This window comes from Vipera berus, assembly GCF_964194415.1.
Source record: "Vipera berus genome assembly, chromosome: 1".
In the NCBI taxonomy this organism is placed as follows: Eukaryota; Metazoa; Chordata; class Lepidosauria; order Squamata; family Viperidae; genus Vipera; species Vipera berus.
In genome coordinates, this window is record NC_138202.1 from 190,122,878 (window position 1) to 190,137,364 (window position 14,487).

Here is a 14,487-nt window from a genome sequence, read left to right on the forward strand (position 1 = left end):
TGCCGGCCACATGACCACGGAGACGTCCTCGGACAAGCGCTGGCTCTTCGGCTTTGAAACGGAGATGAGCACCAGCCCCTAGAGTTGGAAACGACTAGCATGCATGTGCGGGGGAATCTTTACCTTTTTATTTACTTTTTACAGTATGCAAAGGGACCCATCATTTCTGCCATCATTATACCAACCATAGAAAATTCTGATCACTTTAGAAAAAAATGCTGCAAAACAATTATCTCTAAGAATGAGCATAATAATGTATTTTCAAGCATAAACTGGGCAGAGTGGATTCTGTGAAAGATTTAAGGAGGGGAGACCACAAACGTAGTATCTGATATTCACTCAGCCATCCATTTTTTCCTTGATGCTGTTCTTCTCTTCTCATTGGCTATAACATCATCACAATTTGTCATCAGCAACATTGGCAAGGGCTCTGGCAGGTGGCTTTTTTTTCTCTCACCACAGACACATAAAATTAAACTCTCTGCCTACCCCAAAGTCAGCCCAACCTATGTAACTTGCTTACCAGCACAAGAAAAACTTGGGTTAATCCCAAGTTATACCTTAACTTCCTCTTCTTCATAACAAAGCTATCAATACATTTCAATCTTCTAAACAATGTTTTGTTGTAACTAATTAATACTTTAAAATGGTATTACATTTGTTTTTTTACAAATTCAAGTGCCTAACCTGATAATACAGGAAGGAAGGAAGGAAGGAAGGAAGGAAGGAAGGAAGGAAGGAAGGAAGGAAAGAAAAAGGAAAAGGAAAGGAAAGGAAAGGAAAGGAAAGGAAAGGAAAGAAAGAAACGGAAGGAGAATTGGGCACAATTATCTTTAAATTGATCAAACTCTTAATCTTAATCCTTCATTCCCTGTACTTCTATCACTTAGATACCTGAGGTAATAAATAATTCCTAGTAGACATTTTTCATTTAAATTTCTTTTTTTAAACAGTGCTAATAACTTATTGTTTTATCAATGTATAAAGTACAAAGAAAAAGAAAAATAGGAAATTAAGGGAATAACAAATCTAATTGGCAAAACCAAAGTTAAAGTTTCATTTTTTTATCACAAGCATAAAATCCCGAAGTGATATCCAAAAAAAAACATAAATATATTTTCCTCTTTGAATAGAACAACCAATTTAACCATTACTGCTTTATCTTCCTTGCTGTTGAAATAATATGTATTTCTATTTGCACTTAATATTTTTATAAAATATCACCATTTATATTAACAACATTCACTATACTCTTTCAGATTCTTTAACCTTAAAATATTTTTATCCATTTTAAAACACTAAGCTTTTCTTTAAAAACATTTCTAAGATTAAAACATTCTAATGCATCTTTTTAAAAATTTTCTCCTAGCATACATATTTTAAAGTTCACTTTCAGACCAATAAAATTCCAACTAACTCGAATTAATTCATTAAATTTTGATCACTCCCTCCAAGTTACCCTCATGGAATAATAATTCTTTGTGTATACATCCTTTTTAAAGGATGTTTTTTTTCTTTAAGCTAATACATCTTTTTCTTTAACTTTCTCTCAACATACAGTATTTTCAAATACACTTTCAATAATATTTTACATACTTTAGGAGTTATTTAAGCATTAAATACCTTTTCAAACTTTAGATTAATATTTTCTTTCAATTATAAATATCAGACTGATGGAAATCCATCCTAATTCCAATTGACTCATTAAGTTTAAGTCAGTCCCTCCACCTTGTCCTTATGGAGTAAAGTCTTTTTCTTCTCTGGAATGTTTGTCAAGTAGTTATAAGCTTCTCTTTTTCTCAAGGATTTCACAACCTTGTTAATGTCCATGAGGAAAAATTCCCAAACTTGTCCTTTTAAATGCTGCAAATTTTCTTGGAGCTCTTCTTTCAATTGTGTTGGGAGTCTTCTATTTAAGCCATCATAATAAAAGTTGGTATCAGGTTTATTTTCCAAAATTATAGTTGACTCCTCTGCATTGTCAGCTACATGTGAAATTGCCTCAGTGGTTGGTGATTTTCTACACATATTTACATGTCTGAAGTAGTGTGAATAGTCTTTTTAACATCCTTGGAGCATAGCTGATCTATAAATTGATGTATTTTATTTAAATATTTTTAAAATACATCAGTAATAATTTGCTCCTCCATTTTCTTAACTCCCTCTTTAGTCAAAGAGTAGCAATTTTTTTGTAAGTCACTTAAGAATTACTGACCAATCAGGAATCATAAAAATTGGAAAAATTTAGTTTTAGCCACCTACAGCAAAGCAGACCAAGCTATAAATTACTAAAAATGATAAACTAAAATCCGACTTTCTACCCCTATTTTTCCTCATCAATTTTTTTAGGGATAATCCACACTCCCTTATTTTAGCTTTAGCACAATTTACTGTCCATTTGAAAAATAAATTCAAAATGATTGCTTCTTCAACCAAGAACTGATTGTAGCCTCACCCCGTTTTCAGCACACAAGCTGCTTCAAAGAGCAGCTCCTGAAGCTACTTGCAGACCTGTTGCTATATTGGAGGCTCTTGAAGGGTAATTCTAGGACTTTCCCTAACCCAGGAGAGTCATATAAACTAAAGAAATGCCGGCTCCTTCTGTTGATAGTTGAAAGAAGCTACATTCCAGGGAAAAACCCTCTCAGGGATCCTTCCCTCGGTTTGTATTCAGTTGGCCATCTTCACCAGAAGTCAACATTTTTCATTTAAATTTCTACCATGTCCTCCAGTACTTCTGCATGGGGATTTTATTTTTTTAGAAGCCCTCATCCAGATCCACACTGTTTAGCTAATAAGCAGCAGGTTTCTGCCATAGGTCATATCAGAAACTTTGCTGTAGCACTTGAGTAATAATTTTATTATTTATTACTAGAGTTTACTTTTTTCAGGTAAGAGGCTTCCTTGCAACCACAGGGTGGCCTCCTGAGTCAACTTCTGAGTCTGATTGCCAAAAGAAGAAGCACTATGTAGAAAGAGTTACTCTGAGGACAGATGCACAATTTGGGCATCTCCGACATATAGTTGGACCCCAAAGGCAGCCAAAGACCAATGGGAGGTTGAGTGGCTAAACAATTCTTCCTAAACTCTGAGCAAACAGATGTTCAAGGAGGTAAGTTTCAATGATCATTTTTATTTGGGAGGAGGTGGTACTCCAATCCTGTCTCCCTCACTTCTTTTAATGTGAACTTTCAATATCCATCCCCATTTTAGAAGCAAACAAAAGACACCTGTATAAGTATAATGTAGCAGCTGCTGCACCGCATACAGTATAGCTTACCCCTTAAATCATATGTAAAGGATACTTCCATTGTTACTATGTCTATGGTAGTAAACATGGTTATGTTCCTAAACTTGAAAAACTGAAGAATATCATGTTGAAGGAAAGCAGCCAACCCATTCAACAGTGGCCAATTATCTACAAACAAACACCAGTCTGACATATACAGGTGAAACTCGAAAAATTAGAATATTGTGCAAAAGTTCATTTATTTCAGTAATGCAACTTAAAAGGGGAAACTAATATATGAGATAGACTCATTACATGCAAAGCAAGATAGTTCAAGCCGTGATGTGTCATAATTGTGATGATTATGGCGTACAGCTCATGAAAACCCCAAATCCACAATCTCAGAAAATTAGAATATTACATGCAATCAATAAAACAAGGAGTGTACATAGAACAATATTGGACCTCTGAAAAGTATAAGCATGCGTATGTACTCAGTACTTGGTTTGGGCCCCTTTTGCAACAATTACTGCCTCAATGCAGCGTGGCATGGAAGCTATCAGCCTGTGGCACTGCTGAGGTGTTATGGAAGACCAGGATGCTTCAATAGCGGCCTTCAGCTCTTCTGCATTTTTTGGTCTCATGTCTCTCATCTTTCTCTTGGCAATGCCCCATAGATTCTCTATGGGGTTCAGGTCAGGCGAGTTTGCTGGCCAATCAAGCACAGTAATCCCACAGTCATTGAACCAGGTTTTGGTGCTTTTGGCAGTGTGGGCAGGTGCCAAGTCCTGCTGGAAAATGAAGTCAGCATCCCCATAAAGCTCATCTGCGGAAGGAAGCATAAAGTGCTCCAAAATCTCCTGGTAGACGGCTGCATTGACCCTGGACTTAATGAAGCACAGTGGACCAACACCAGCAGATGACATGGCTCCCCAAATCAACACAGACTGTGGAAACTTCATGCTGGACTTCAAGCATCTTGCAGTGTGTGCCTCTCGATTCTTCCTCCAGACTCTGGGTCCTTGGTTTCCAAATGAGATGCAAAAGTTGCTCTCATCAGAAAAGAGGACTTTGGACCACTGAGCAACAGACCAGGTCTGTGTTTCTTTAGCCCAGGTAAGACGCTTCTGACGTTGTTTGTTGTTCAGGAGCGGCTTTCACCTGTATACTAAGCCCATTACTCACTTTATGAAAAAGCCCCAACTTCCATGGTCTAGATTGTACTATTCAGACACAAGTTTATCATCCCATTCAGGACCAATCTAATATTGATAGGATAATATTTTTCTAGTTAACAAAATGCCAGAACATTGGAACCATTGGAAAGATGTTTAATTTCTTTCTTTACAATCATTTTTCCTGTTAAAATTTTTCCCCAAGTTGCTGGTTGCTCTACAGAGGAAATCTTCCCTGTGAAACATACCTTCATTAAGTAAGGGATAGTAATTTTGATTGGAGACAAGGTAAATACATCTTCTTCCATTGCTTCAAAGTGGCACTTCTTCTCTTCCCACGGATTGATTACCAGGTGAACAAGGAGATCCGCCATGACGCATGAAATCCTCAGCCTCCTCTCCCTCTAGCCTCCATGTTCTTACTATGAACATCCAGGAACAAACCCATTTTTATGGGAAATAAAGAAAATGGAATACTAAGTCAATGATAGTTTTAATGTGCTTATAGCTCATGTTATTCTCTTGGAAAGGGGAATTTGGGTTGAACAATCCTAGAACTTCTCCATAAATGATAGATATCACCTTATCCACAGTACTATATTACCCAAAGTAGTATAAAAAAGGACACACTTAAGATGCAAAACATTTGCCCACTTCTGAATTACACAGAGACTCCCAAAATCCAAAAACTGATTTTAAAAAAAATCCATCAGGAGATATCCTGAACAATACATAGCTTGGCTTTGGTAATAATAACATTGAATCTGAAGACAAACACCTTTACCTTGAAAAATGACCTATTTTTTAAACTTTATTATTAAAAAAATAATAAATTCAGGCAATTTTTCAGATTGCGTATTTTTTGTCTTTTTAATGGGGAATACATATAGAAAGGAATGCACTAGCACCACCAGCTGCAAAGTCCAGTATAGAAACAACCCAGTGTATTTCCCATTGTGCACCTGCTTACTCTCTTGCAATCCCTTCCTCTCTAATCTCTTTGCTCAGCAAGAGGGGAGTAAAGGAGGGAAACAAGTTGTTTCTGTACGCAATCTTTTCTCTGTCTGCCCCATTTCCTCCCAGTATACTCAGCCAAGATGATATTGTAATTCAAATGCCTTCCAGAGGATCTCTGTTTTAAGCAGCTTCAAGAACCCAATCAGAGGCAACATGATGCCCATTCCAAAGGACTGGCACTATCAAAAAGCAGCACTTCTAAGCCTCATCTTCTTTCAGGTGGAAAACCACTAAGAGCTTCTGGAATGGGAATATGGTCCTGCAGATAACTTGGTCTGAAGGAAAAAGATCAAATGTGCTGGAAGTTTGTTAAATCAGTCTTGTGGTTCCAAAGGGCAGGCACACCCACAGAGAAGGCCCCCTCTCTGGGAGTCACCCGCCGGCAGTCCTTCACTGGCGGTACCCTAAAAAGGCCCTCCCTGCGAAAGCGCACAGGACGATGGGGAGTTGATGCCAGCAGCAGGTGTTCCCTGAGATATCCCAGACCCAAGCCATTTAGGGCTTTATAGGTCATCACCAGCACCTTGAATCTCACCCGGAGGGCAACTGGAAGCCAATGCAGCTCGTGGAGAAGAGGCATTACATGGCAGTATCGGGAAACTCCCATCACAACTCACGCGGCTGCATTCTGCACCAGCTGAAGCCTCCGAGTGGTCCTCAAGGGCAGCCCCATGTAGAGAGTGTTGCAGTAGTCAAGCCGGGAGGTCATGAGCGCATGGGTGACTGTGCATAGGGCATCTCGGTCCAGATAGGGCTGCAACTGGCGCACCAGGCGAACCTGGGCAAAAGCCCCCCTGGCCATGGCTCCTATATGATCTTCAAAACTGAGCCATGAATCCAGGAGGACGCCAAAGTTGCGAGCCCTATCAACAGGGGGTAACACCTCACCCCCCCACCATTAACGATGGAACAAACTGGTTAACCCGAGATGCCGGTATGCACAGCCACTCAGTCTTGGCAGGATTGAGACAAAGCCTGTTTCTCCCCATCCAAACCTGGACCACCTCCAGGCAACGAGACATCACATCGAGGGCATAACTGGGTTGGTTCGGGGTGGAAAGAAAAAGTTGGGTATCATCAGCATACTGATGATACCCCACCCCAAAAGCACGAATGAGCTCACCCAGCGGCTTCATATAGATGTTGAACAAGAGGGGAGAGAGAACCTACCCCTGAGGAACTCCACAAACGAGAGACCGTGGGGTGGACCTCTGCCCTCCCGTCAACACTGACTGCGAACGGCCCAGGAGATAGGAGGAGAACCACTGTAAAACAGTGCCTCCCACTCCCAGCCCCCTGAGACGCCGCAGCAGGATACCATGGTCGATGGTATCAAAAGTCACTGAGAGGTCTAATAGGACTAGGACAGAGGAACAACCCCTGTCCCGAGCCCGCCAGAGATCATTCACCAGCACAACCAATGCTGTCTCCATGCTGTACCCGGGCCTGAAACCCAATTGGTACGGGTCAAGATAATCAGTTTCCTCCAGGAACAGAGGAAGCTGATGCACCACCACACTCAACAACCTTCGCCAAAAAGCGAAGGTTGGAGACCGGACGATAGTTGTTCAAAATCGCCGGGTCCAGGACAGGGTTCTTGAGAAGGGGCCTCACCACCGCCTCCTTCAAGGCAGCGGGGAATACACCCTCCCTCAAAGAAGCAGTTATTACTGCCTGGAACCAGACTCGTGTCTCCTCCCGGGCTGCATAAACCAGCCAGGAGGGGCACGGGTCCAATAAACAAGTGGTGGAGCTCAGTCTCCTCATGATCCTGTCCACGTCATTGGGGGACACAAGATTGAACTCTGTCCAGATAACATGCTCAAAACCGCTTGATTCCTCTGCATCAGACTCTGCCCAGTCAGAGTCCAGACTGGCCCGGATCTGAGCGATTTTGTCCACCAGATGATGACTAAACTCCTCGGCCTGCCCCTGTAAGGGCTCCCCCCTCATCTCCTGATTAAGGAGGGAGCGAGTCACCCTAAACAGGGCGGCTAGGCGATTATCTGCGGACGCGATGAGGGCAGCGAAGTAATTAGACTTTGCCATCCTCATCGCCGTGAGATAAGACCTTGTAAAGGTTCTTAGTCGCAATCGGTCAGATTCAGACCGGCTGGACCTCCAATCGCTCTCTAGACCCCGTCTCCGATGCTTCATTTCCCGGAGCTCCACAGAAAACCATGGGGCCCAACGGGATCTGCGCCGGGTCAGGGGTCGCAAGGGTACAACATGGTTGAGTGCCTCGGTGGCAGCCCTTTCCCAGGCATCCACCAAGGCATCAACCGGGCTGTGAGTGAGGGAGATAGGTAAAGACCCAAGTGCCATCTGGAACCGTTCCGGGTCCATTAGGTGCCTGGGGTGGAACCACCTGGTTGTCTCCGCAGCCCAGCAGCGGGGGGTGGCATAGCGGAAGACCAGCTGCAGGAGATAGTGATTGGACCATGACAGGGGGACAATAGTTGGCAAACCCCCTCCCAGATCATCCAACCACTGTCCAGATAAGAAAACCAGGTCGAGAGTGTGACCCCCCCCATGAGTCGGGCCTTGAATTACTTGGGTCAGGTCCATGGCCGTCATGGAAGCCATGAACTCCCGAGCTAGCTCTGATGACCCTCCCAGGGAAGGCAGGTTGAAGTCACCCAGAACTATGAGCCTGGGAAACTCCACCGACAACCCTGAGAGGGTGTCGAGCAGCCCGGACAGGGCTGTTGCCACACAGCTGGGTGCCAGGTATGTTAGCAACAGGCCCAACTGAGCTCGAGCGCCGCACCTCAGAAGGAGGGACTCACTCCAGCCTATCTGCACAATGGTGGTCTCCCACGGACATAGGTTCTCCCATATAACCACCGCCACCCCACCACCCTTACCCTGAGCCCGTGGCCAGTGTAGCACACAGAAACCTGGAGGGCATAACTCAGACAGAGGGACCCCTCCCTTCGAGCCCAACCAGGTTTCCGTAATGCATGCCAGATCCGCGTGTTCCTCCTTGATCAATTCCCAGACAAGGGGAGCCTTGTTAACAACAGATCTGGCATTAAAATACACTAGCCTGAGCTCAGGGGCCTGATCCCCCTCACCCCCGGACAAAAGGGTGCCAACCGGAGGGTCGGAGCACGCCACCACTCGAAGACAGCGGGGGTGCGATCCTGGGTGTTGATATGGCCCTCCGTGCAGACACCTGCTGCCATTCCCAATCGTCGTGGGGATTTGCAATATATACACACATACATATATACACACACACACACACACACACACACACACATATATATATATATATATATATATATATATATATATATATATATATATATATATATATATATATATATATATATACACATATATATATACACACACACATATATATATATATACACACATACACACACACACACACACACACATATATATATATACACATATATGTGTTAAGTATTTGTCAAGTCTTTTTGAATACCTTGCTAGTTAAATCTTCTTTCCTGTTTCAGCCTAGCCCAAGGCTATCCGCAGGCTATAGTCACAACTTACGACAGGTAATTATTTGTGTAAATTATTCAAATTGCTAATAAAGAATTTGGGAGGCTGATATGGCCATTTCGAACTTATTTTGTTCTCATCAGTCAGTCATACCCTTTATCTGAGATTCGAACCTGGGCTAATTATATATTAGGCAGTTGTTTTAACCCCTAGGCCACAGGCTCTTTCTCTCTTTATTAGCTAGGAAGCAAGGGAGATATATGTGTTAAGTATTTGTTATTGTAAATAATTGTAAATAATTGTAAATAATTAACTGTCGTAAGTTGTGACTATAGCCTGCGGATAGCCTTGGGCTCCCCTTCATGGATTACTGCCTTGTCGTGGCGAAGGGGCTTGCGTAATTCAATGAAGCTATGAGCTATGCCGTGCAGGGCCACCCAAGACGGACAGGTCATAGCTGAGAATTCTGACAAAACGTGATCCACTGGAGAAGGAAATGGCAACCCACTCCAGTATCTTTGCCATGAAAACCCTATGGACAGTACCAAAAGGCAAAACGATATGACGCTGGAAGATGAGCCCCTCAGGTCGGAAGGTGTCCAATATGCTACTGGGGAAGAGCAGAGGGCTAGTACTAGTAGCGCCAGAAAGAATGAAGCGACTGGGCCAAAGCCGAAAGGACGCTCAGCTGTGGATGTGTCTGGTGGTGAAAGGAAAGTCCGATGCTGTAAAGATTTTTTCTCCATAGGAACCTGGAATGTAAGATCCATGAATCAAGGAAAGCTGGACGTGGTCAAACAAGAGATGACAAGACTGAACATCGACATCTTAGGTATCAGCGAACTAAAATGGACAGGAATGGGTGAATTTAATTCAGATGACCATCAGATATACTACTGCGGGCAAGAATCCGTCAGAAGAAATGGAGTAGCCTTCATAGTCAATAAAAGAGTAGGAAAATCAATACTGGGATACAATCCTCAAAATGACAGAATGATCTCAGTTCGAATCCAAGGGAAACCATTCAATATCACAGTAGTCCAAGTCTATGCCCCAACCACCAGTGCTGAAGAGGATGAAATTGACCGGTTCTATGAAGCCCTACAGCACCTTATAGAAGTAACACCAAAAAATGATGTCCTTATCATCATGGGGGATTGGAATGCTAAAGTAGGAAGCCAAAAGATAACTGGAATAACAGGCAAGTTTGGCCTTGGAGTACAAAATGAAGCAGGGCACAGGCTGATAGAATTTTGTCAAGAGAATACGATGGTCATAGCAAACACTCTTTTCCAACAACCCAAGAGACGGCTCTACACATGGACATCACCAGACGGTCAACACAGAAATCAGATTGACTATATGCTCTGCAGCCAAAGATGGAGAAGCTCTATACAGTCGGTAAAAACAAGACCAGGAGCTGACTGTGGCTCAGACCATGAGCTTCTCCTTGCAAAGTTTAGGCTTAAACTGAAGAAAGTAGGGAAAAGCACTAGGCCACTCAGGTATGAATTAAATCATATCCCTGTTGAATATACAGTAGAGGTGACAAATAGATTTAAGGAATTAGATCTGATAGACAGAGTGCCTGAAGAACTATGGACAGAGGTTCGCGACATTGTACAACAGGTAGCAACCAAAACCATCCCAAAGAAAAAGAAATGCAAGAAAGCAAAATGGCTGTCTGAGGAAGCTTTGCAAATAGCTGAGGAAAGGAGGAAAGCGAAAGGCAAGGGAGAAAAACATAGATATGCCCAATTGAATGCAGAATTCCAGAGAATAGCTAGAAGAGATAAGAATGCCTTCTTAAATGAACAGTGCAAAGAAATAGAAGAAAACAATAGAATAGGGAGGACCAGAGATCTTTTCAAGAAAATTGGAGAGATGAAGGGAACATTCCATGCAAAAATGGGCATGATAAAGGACCAAAATGGCAGGGACGTAACAGAGGCAGAAGAGATTAAGAAGAGGTGGCAAAATTACACAGAAGAACTATACAAGAATGAGCTTAACGTCCCAGATAATCACAATGAGGTGGTCACTGACCTCGAGCCAGACATCCTAGAATGTGAAGTGAAGTGGGCCTTAGAAAAGCTGAGCAACAACAAAGCTAGTGGAGGTGACAGTATTCCAGCTGAGCTATTCAAAATCTTAAAAGACAGTGCAGTAAAAGTGCTACACTCAATTTGCCAGCAAATTTGGAAAACTCAACAGTGGCCACAGGATTGGAAAAGATCAGTTTACATTCCAATTCCAAAGAAAGGCAGTGCCAAAGAATGTTCAAACTATCGCACCATTGCACTCATTTCTCATGCTAGTAAAGTCATGCTTAAAATTCTACAAGCTAGACTCCAGCAGTATTTGGATCGAGAACTACCAGAAATACAGGCAGGATTTCGAAGAGGCAGAGGAACTAGAGATCAAATTGCCAACACGCTGGATCATGGAGAAAGCTAGGGAGTTCCAGAAAAACATCTACTTCTGCTTCATTGACTATGCTAAAGCCTTTGATTGTGTGGATCATAACAAACTGTGGCAAGTTCTTAAAGAGATGGGAGTACCAGACCATCTTATTTGTCTCTTGAGAAACCTATATGCGGGTCAAGAAGCAACAGTGAGAACTGGACACGGAACCACTGATTGGTTCAAAATTGGGAAAGGAGTCCGGCAAGGCTGTATACTGTCACCCTGCCTATTTAACTTATATGCAGAGCACATCATGAGAAAGGCAGGGCTAGATGAATCAAAAGTTGGAATTAAGATTGCTGGAAGAAATATCAACAACCTAAGATACGCAGATGATACCACTCTAATGGCAGAAAGTGAAGAAGAACTAAAGAGCCTCTTGTTGCGGGTGAAGAAGGAGAGTGCAAAACTTGGGTTGAAACTTAACATTAAGAAAACCAAGATCATGGCATCTGGCCCTCTCAATTCCTGGCAAATAGATGGGGAAGAAATGGAGGTAGTGACAGATTTTGTTTTCCTGGGCTCCAAGATCACTGCAGATGGGGACTGTAGCCAAGAAATTAAAAGACGCTTGCTCCTGGGAAGGAAAGCCATGGCAAATCTAGACAGCACACTAAAAAGCAGAGATATCACCCTGCCAACAAAAGTTCGTATAGTCAAGGCTATGGTCTTCCCAGTTGCAATGTATGGCAGTGAAAGTTGGACCAGATCCTGGTCCAGATCTTTAGAAGGCCAGATCCTGAAGGTGAAACTCAAATACTTTGGCCACCTAATGAGAAGGAAGGACTCACTGGAGAAGAGCCTAATGCTGGGAAAGGTTGAGGGCAAGAGAAGAAAGGGACGACAGAGAATGAGGTGGCTGGATGGAGTCACTGAAGCAGTAGGCGTGAGCTTAAATGGACTCCAGAAGATGGTAGAAGACAGGAAGGCCTGGAGGAATGTTGTCCATAGGGTCGCGATGAGTCGGACACGACTTCGCAGCTAACAACAACAAGCCTTGGGCTAGGCCACGGGTCGGCAACCCGCGGCTCCGGAGCCGCATGCGGCTCTTTGAGCCGTCTCCTGCGGCTCCCAGCCGCCCGGTGCGCGCGCACCTCTTCGAACGGGCAGTGGTGCGCGCGCACCTCTCCAAATGGAGAGTGGCACCGCCCGTTTGGAGAGGTGCGCGCACACATCCCCGAATGAGCAGAGGTGCGCGCGCACCTCCCCAAACCTTTGGAGAGGTGCGCGCGTACCTCCGCGCGAAGGGGCAGCGGCGCCGCTCTTTGAGGAAGCTGCCGCGGCCCGTCTGCAAAGCTGCCGAAAGCGGTAGCTTTGCAGACGGGCCGCGGCAGCTTCCTCAAAGAGCGGTGCCCCTGCCCATTCCGGGAGGTGCGCGCACACCTCTCTGAACGACCGGAGGTGCGCGCGCACCTCCCCAAACCTTTGGAGAGGTGCGCGCGTACGTCCGCGCGAAGGGGCATGATTGACTGATGAAAACTAATAAGTTTGAAATGCATATCAGTCTCCCTTAATTCTTTGTTAGCAATTTAAAATTTACACAAATATGAGCTGTCACCGGTGTGACTACTGCCTGTCGATGGCCTTCAGGTTAGGCTGACACAGGAAATAAAGATTTGTCCCATGTTTGGGGCCTAGCAAGGTAATCTAAAATAGTTAACAAGCATTTGACACATATCTCCCCTTGCTTCTCAGCTAACAAAGCGAGAGAGAGCCTGTGGCCTAGAGGTGAAAACAACTGCCTAATGTGCAATCAGCCCAGGTTCGAATCTCAGAAGGGTATGGCTGACTGATGAAAACTAATAAGTTTGAAATGCATATCAGTCTCCCTTAATTCTTTGTTAGCAATTTAAAATTTACACAAATATGAGCTGTCACCGGTGTGACTACTGCCTGTCGATGGCCTTCAGGTTAGGCTAACACAGGAAATAAAGATTTGTCCCATGTTTGGGGCCTAGCAAGGTAATCTAAAATAGTTAACAAGCATTTGACACATATCTCCCCTTGCTTCTCAGCTAACAAAGCGAGAGAGAGCCTGTGGCCTAGAGGTGAAAACAACTGCCTAATGTGCAATCAGCCCAGGTTCGAGTCTCAGAAGGGTATGGCTGACTGATGAAAACTAATAAGTTTGAAATGCATATCAGTCTCCCTTAATTCTTTGTTAGCAATTTAAAATTTACACAAATATGAGCTGTCACTGGTGTGACTACTGCCTGTCGATGGCCTTCAGGTTAGGCTGACACAGGAAATAAAGATTTGTCCCATGTTTGGGGCCTAGCAAGGTAATCTAAAATAGTTAACAAGCATTTGACACACACACACACACACACATATCTATATCTATATCTATATCTATATCTATATCTATATCTATATCTATAGGGACGCGGTGGCTCAGTGGGTTAGGACGCTGAGCTTGTCGATCAGATGGTCGGCAGTTTGGCGGGTCGAATCCCGAGTGCCGCGTAACAGAGTGAGCGCCTGTTACTCGTCCCAGCTTCTGCCCACCTAGCAGTTCGAAAGCACGTAAAAATGCTAGTAGAAAAATAGGGACCACTACGGTGGGAAGGTAACAGCGTTCCGTGCGCCTTTGGCGTCTAGTCATGCCGGCCACATGACCACGGAGACGTCCTCGGACAAGCGCTGGCTCTTCGGCTTTGAAACGGAGATGAGCACCGGCCCCTAGAGTCGGAAACGACTAGCACGCATGTGCGGGGGAACCTTTACCTTTACTATATCTATATCTATATCTATATCTATATCTATATACACATATACACACACACATGTATACATATATAAATATATATACATATATATATATACACATATACATAATACACACATATATATACACATATATACATATATATATACATATATACTTATATATACACATATATACTCTCACACACACATATATATACATATACATATACATACATACATACATATATATATATATACACATATATGTATGTGGAACCTTCATAGTTTTGGGATCAGAAATACAAGGAAGGAATCATCAGAAATATGAACTTCCTACAAGGACAGAATCAGTAGATGATACTGGTTAAGTCCCTCAGTTGACTGCCTCCAGTACTGCTTCCTTTGCCTACT